Here is a 7,286-nt window from a genome sequence, read left to right as displayed (position 1 = left end):
CGTTTATCAGAACTACGATTATAAATCACCTGGATAGGACCGTCAGAAAGACTGCAGAGCGCTTCAGGGAGGACTGAGAACTGGAAACATCAGGTTACAAAAATACACCTAAGAGGTTCCATCTTAGAGTGGTTCAGTCCTTCTTCCGGGAACCCAAAAAATGCCAGGCGACTTAGTCTAAATGCAAGCAAATATATGTAGGGATGTATATAGGGTTGTTTATAGTAATATAGTAATATATATGAATATATAGGCCTACAGCCGCACACTCTCAGAAGCTGGTTTGGCAGAGACCCGAGCGACGCGCGCCCAGTCCCTAGAAGTAGTCCTAGAAGTACCACCCACCCCCCCCCCCCCCACCCGCCTCCCCCCACCACACACACACACACACACACCACACACACACACACACACACACACACACACACACACACACACACACACACACACACACACACACACACACACACACACACACACACACACACACACACACACACACACACACAGGTCCGCACTAATTAGACGCTTCATGATCAAACATTTCGCTGAGCGGTGAAACATTTGACACCATAGTGTTGATCTGTGGCCTCCGCTCGACTCGAGATGCTCCTTCTGCCGCCTCAAGGTCACGAGGTAAAAGTACCGTTGGCACAATTTGGAAACTCTTTTGTGTTGTTTGAAATCTGTGATGGGTTAAAGATTTAAGTACAGAACAGACCATCTGTCTACAGTTTCAGTGGAAATCTATTCACAGGCGAGATGCTCATCGTCTGGACTTGTGTAATGACCAGTAATAAAAAATAAAAATAATAATATTGTTTTGATGATTGTTTTTTATTTCAATGCTCAAGGCGTTTATTAACTAACGCACAATGTTCGTGTAACACTACATTAAAATGAAAGACATTTGCCTATTGCGGTGACAATTAAATAATTAAAAATAGCTTCTCAGCCGATGGCAAATGCACTAAACTACAATCTTAATCAAACTACAAATGGTGAACATGCATTATTCTGACGGCCTGCGATCAACATCAGCTTCCCTTCTTCTCAGTCGTCTTGGGAGAGGCCAAAGCCCCTCGAACGAAAATACTGAGCTCTGGATCAAATAACACAATGCCATAATCCCCGAGCAGCCACTGTAATAATCTCCCAGGCATTATGACATTATATTATCTGCATACAGATGATCTCCTGCTCCTTACTCCCCATAAAGAGGACACTTCGGACCCGAGAGCAGACACACAGAAGGTTCAACACCAGTCTATAGCACTCCAGTGTGACATATAAAAACCACCCTGTACATGTGTCTGTGTAATAGCTATAGTTCAAGTTAGTTATAGTTAGTGAGCGGGTCGGCTGGTCCCCCTGTCTGCAGGTCTGAGGATCACATGGGTCCCAACACTCTTACATGCACTGGAAAAAGGTTTTTAAGCCGTACTTCATCTGATTATTATTTTGTAATTCAATTCAAATAAACATTTTTTGTTTTATTTTTAAATAACTTTTTTTTATTTCAAAATACTGTGAAATATAGATATTTTTAATTAGGAGCTCAATTAAGAATATCCATTTTGACAAATGTAAAATTTTAAGGTTGTGTATTCAACTGATTAATATTTTGTCATTCAATCCAAATAAAATGTTTTGGTTTTCTTCCTAAAACACAGTTATATTGATTAGGAGCTCAATTTAGAAATATTTGTTTAGACAAATGTACAATTTCAAGGTTACGTACAAGCCTGCGCACGCGCATTAAATACAAAGACGCTTACGACTACTGGACCAAACCGCAGTGTTGCCAAACTTAGCGATTTTGACGCTATATTTAGCTACTTTTCAGACCCCTTTGGCAACTTTTTTTCAAACCAGCGACAAGCGACAAACTAGCTCCTCTTTCAGCTGCTATTGGTGACTTTTGGCGATTTTTTGAGGTGAAAGCACTATCGCTATTACCTCTTCACAACGAGCACCGGGTGCCTGCGCGGCCCCTCCCCCGTCTCAACGCACTTACAGGCAGCTCAGTCCTCGTGGTAAAAATCAAACTCAGGAACCGGATGTCCTTGCAGACCTTAAACTCCATCCTATACATCCGATATGGATTAAAGCTGTCAGGTGATGCTTGCTTTGAGCACCAGCTGCCTGATCATGTTTTGAAGCTTTTTGGAACATCGGCTGCTTATTCATTCAAGGGTAGCACCTACAGCTGAACCTGCAGTAGAGAGCCTTGACCAGAGTGACGATGACTCATGGTCTGTGAGCTAGCACAGCCTGTCTGTGTCTGGAGGGAGGTCTGGAGTAGGCCTAACTCTGCCATTTAGATTTTTAATATATATTGTATACAAAAATATGTTATGTTTAAAAATGTTCATGTTTAAATGAGAAACAATTGTTTGATTAAATTTAATCTTTTGATTGGATAAAACAAATTATTCTGATAGATATTTCTTAAATGAGAAACAATTGTTGGAGTGAATCAATATTTTTTTGTTTAGGATTTAACATACGATTTAAATGTATTAACTTCATTCAAAGAATAGAATTATACTTGGTGCCAAGTTGTATTATTTTGTTTTTATGAACATAGGAAATATTGTTTGAGGCAAGCTATATATTGGTCATTGGCTCAGTTATGTAATATAGATGTGAACCATTACCCTAGATTTTTTTAATTGGTTCAACAGAAGGCTTTTTCCAGTGTGTCTCATGGGGCTGGAGGGTCATGCTACCCTGAGGAGTGGCTGGTCTTACCTGTGCACACTGACTCAATGTGCACCAGGTGTGCAGCCCCACCGAGCACCAGTGTCCAATCAGACAAGGGCCAGCATCCAAACACTCCAAAGAGATTTTATTACTTAGTGTTAGAAACATCTGCGTATTTAGTCATTCTTTAATGACCCATACAAATAATGAGATTTAATTGTATCACAAGGTTTGGCGGTTTTTGAAGGAGGGAATTGTGCTAATTACTTACGTTATGCACAAAATCATAGATTTTGTACAAAAATCAATGTGTTAATAATTGAACATATGCAATGAAAAAATAAAATACTGTTGTTATCATTATGTATAGAATGCCTTGCTTTGCATTTTAAAATTTCATTAAGAATAGGTTTTGACATATAAGGAAGAATATGTTTTAGGTCAGACTTTGACATATTGAGGAAAGCCCTGATTTTAACAGGATGGGGAATGGTTTTCAGTAAAAAAATATATTCTGTCTTCACAAGTAAGATGTCCTTTGTTAAGAAACAAACCACTATTGGATCTCCGACAGAGCTGAAAACCTGTCAATCAAATCAATGTCAAAACCTCCCTTATTATCCAGACCTGATCAAAGCAGACTAAATACATGCATAATATTATCATGTGCCATCGATGGATTGTTCTAGATTTTATTTTTGGAATCTTCATCAGTGTGATCTTCAAGGTTAAGCGTAAAAGAAAAGTCACTTAACACGAATACCTTGAAGGAAAGTCCACACATCCACACTGAGTCCTGTACAAGTGTTCATCACGTCCACCTGTTCGGACCGGCCAAACCCAGACAGAACCAGCCAGAAGCAGCCAGAACCAGACAAAACCGGCCAGCACCGGCCAGAACCAGATAGAACCGGACAGAATTGGCCAGAACCGGCCAGAACAAGCCAGAACCAGACAGAATCAGACAGAACCGCCCATAACCGGACCAGCCAAAAGTCACGTGTTCACCCAGGCAGTGCTAGGCCATGAGTGCCAGCAGCAGGCTGGCAAGGGCCACCAGGAGAACAGGGGAAACCGGCCTCTGTTTGGAGCAGTGGCCTTTCAGCGTCTCCTGATTGGTCTGATCTGAAGTGGGTGTCCTTGGGACGGGGGCAGGGTGCTGGGTGCCAGGGTCGTGCGGCTGGCACACAGATCGTAAAGGTTTCCGGAGAACTCTGTCTTTCTGGACTCCTGGCGGAGTGACTCCCAGACAGCTGCTGCGTCGCCGGGGCAACCGGACAGCGCAGAGCTGGCACAAACATGGAAGGCATTCACGACCTGAGGGCAGACAAACAGACTGACTGATGACACACAGACACACAGACGGACTGATGGACACACAGACACACACAGGTGTAGCTCTACCAGGAATAATAATATATAACAATACTAATAATAAGGATCAATTTGTTTTTAACCTTTCCTGAAACTCTAGGTAGAGCGAATACAAACCTGCAGATCCGCGTCGATGTCCTGTGTGCTGGAGTCCTTCTGCGTTTCCCCCATGCTGTCCCCCAGGGTGACCAGGACACCCCGCAAAGCTCTTGTAGATTGAGCCACAGGAACAGGACTGATGCCGGCCCAACACACGGGGAGTAGCCCTGATAACACAGGTACATTTACATTACATTCAGGGCGTTCAGCAGACGCTTTTATCCAAAGCGACTTACAATAAGTATATTTGTCAGAAGAAAGGAAACAACAATCTCGTTCGGTACAGTAAGGATGTTCATAGAACCAGTGCCAAGCACTAACCATCACTAGGTTAAACCACTCCCGTCTACACCAGCGATGCTGCACGATTCTAAGTACTATTTGAGGTTCCCTCAGGTATGAGGTTACACAAGTAGGAGGTTAGACAGGTAGGAGGTTAGACACCCTGACCTCATAACGTTTCATCAATAGGGAACCACACTGATGCTCACCATGATCGCATGGAATGCGTTTAGGCACATTCCAACCATAGGCGTCACATTTATTATCAGCAGATGTTTTAGCATAAGTTTTCCTCCAAAATGACTTAACGGTAAAGAGGATAGATAGCTCTGAAAATAGGAGGTAGCTGTGGTTAACCATGAATTGCTCAGTTGTGGGTATATAGTGCTGTATAGAGTTACAACAATGGACCGTCCGCTTTATTCAGACTACTCTGACCCTCAGAGTTGGACCTTGTTTGCTGTACTATTGGGAAAGATTAAACTACTACCAAATATATCCGCCTCATTCATATGGAGAGATTATGCTGAAAGGGTCATTTGGTGCTGCCCACTTGCAAATGGCGAGCGACCAGAATATGTAGACATAACAGGATTCCAGTGAGTCCACCAAACGCTTCACCCAGGGTACGCTGATACTGTTTGGACATTTTCCCTGTAGCCTCTGTAGTCTCTTCAACCATTAGTAGGAAGAGACTGATAATGTAATTGTTAATTTTTGTCATATTTTCTGTAGTCAAATCATGGGACACCTTTCCAGCATTTATTTAGAAGTGGGTTTTACTCCGTTTTTAAATAACTTAACTTAAATTGTGCCGTTACTAAAGATTAGATTCACTTCCTGTTCAGGAATGGGGTCAAAGTATGCCGAAGTCGAGGGGCTAGGTTGAGGTGTGACCCCTGTACTTATTTGTTCTAATCTCTTGTCAGACAGGATCTTCTAGGAGTCCTGCAGCTCCAGATGATTGAATGAAGCAGTTATCAAACACACGGCCTGACCCGTTTGTATAAGTCATCTGACATTCCATATTTATTCACAAATAATTAATTTCATAGTTTAGTTCTAAAGGGTTATCATTGGTGTTCAACTAGCCGCTGCAGTATAGGTCACAGTGGTAGTAGTTTTGGTAATGAAAGTAGCAGCAGTAGTAGTAAAAGGATCCATCATTTACTATCATTGTAACTATAAGGCTCTCAAACCATGTGAAATCTCATCTAAACAAAACAAAGCATATACTAGAAATAAACTAAACTAGAAGATAAGTGCTTTTACAAAAACGACTTCAGAACTAAACTATTTCAGAACAAGCTCAATGGACCTTGTTCTGAAATAGTTTAGTATTTCAGAATTGATAATGATTCTGTTTGTTTTGTGTCGAGCAACATGGTGCTATCTTTGTATTGTCCTCATGATTTAAATACATATATGTACTACAAACATCCATCCCACAATATCCATATTCTAAAACATGGGTATTAATACCTCGACAGAGGCAGGAGGCAGGACATTGTACCACATAAACATGAACACGCACACTTTGCATGAAGACCCAGAAACGAACAGGTTTTTCCTTGACAGCAGATCCTTACCCAGGCTCAGAGCGAGCTGCAGCCACAGAGACATGCTGCTGACAGCCAGACAACCTGATGACCAGACCAGTCCAGCAGAGTTCAGTGGAACCTCTTCTTTTGAAGGCTGTGACTTGATGTTTTCTGAGATGTTATTATTCCAAACCGAAAGTTTCTGTGTGCTGTCATCAGTTTGGGAATCCGTCAAAAAACAGCAAAAATACTAGAGCCACACAAAACCCACAGACCAGGGGATTAAAATGACATAAACCGATGGATCACAGAGAGCCCGTGGGGCTGCTCTGTGTGTGTGTGTGTGTGTGTGTGTGTGTGTGTGTGTGTGTTGTGTGTGTGTGTGTGTGTCGGGGGGGGGGGGTTGTTTGTGTCTGCGTGCTTGTGTGTGTTTCTACATGTGTGTGTGTGTGCGTATATGTGTGTGTATGCATGTGTCCAGGGGGCGGGGCCCAAGGTAAAGCGTGGAGCTTTGGTGTAAGCGCTCAGCTCGGCGCTCTGCAGCCCGGCTGCTCGGATTAGCCGGTGGGAAAGCATTCTCATTTCCGGTATTAAGTTCAAGAAGAAGAAAAAAGTCGAGGTAGGACCGAAACCTGCATTACAATAGAGATTATAGGACACTGAGGGATGCTTCAGAGCGCAGTAAGTACCCAGCTCTGCTCCGCGGCCGGCAGGCTCCGCGGGAAAGAGGGGATAATCAGATGTTCCAGGAGGCTGCTGCCAGATGGATGCTGTCCCATAGAGGATTCGAGGGCCACGCCCCCACGGGAGGCGGCCTGCGTAGTGAGACCCTCTCTGACGTAGAGGTCCTCTCCACCAGGGACCCCTCACACCCTCTCTGGAGCCCTGCTGCCCCTGGGTGGTTGGGGAGCTCCTCAGAAAGCATGCTGCTGTTGTTCACAGCAGAGAGGAGACTTACTCTGAGCTAATGGGATCCTTTGACACACAAGTCAACACTCCCTTTATTGATTCACTGTCCTTACCGAAATAAAGTCAACACTCCCTTTATCTATTCACTTTCCTTACCGGAATAAAGTCAACACTCCCTTTATTGATTCACTGTCCTTACCGAAATAAAGTCAACACTCCCTTTATTGATTCACTGTCCTTACTGACCAGGTCCATCCCTCACCTCGAATCGACTGCAGCCAGATGGCGTTTCCTGTGGGCATAAATCCTCTTGGACATCAAGAGGAACGCTTACTCCATGTTATTCTACTGCTTAGAACCACCATTAACGAAATA

General features: G+C 43.2%; 2 pseudogenes; both read right to left on the bottom strand.

Moving 5' to 3' along the window:
* Positions 1-3,724: 3,724 nt before the first annotated feature.
* Positions 3,725-4,673, bottom strand: LOC130402999 (neuritin-like protein; annotated as a pseudogene).
* A 2,065-nt stretch (positions 4,674-6,738) lies between these two features.
* LOC130402997 (cap-specific mRNA (nucleoside-2'-O-)-methyltransferase 2-like) overlaps positions 6,739-7,286 on the bottom strand; it is a 6,975-nt pseudogene continuing 6,427 nt past the window's right edge.

Source organism: Gadus chalcogrammus, chromosome 14, assembly GCF_026213295.1.
Source record: "Gadus chalcogrammus isolate NIFS_2021 chromosome 14, NIFS_Gcha_1.0, whole genome shotgun sequence".
In the NCBI taxonomy this organism is placed as follows: Eukaryota; Metazoa; Chordata; class Actinopteri; order Gadiformes; family Gadidae; genus Gadus; species Gadus chalcogrammus.
This window is presented reverse-complemented; position numbering and strand designations above follow the sequence as displayed.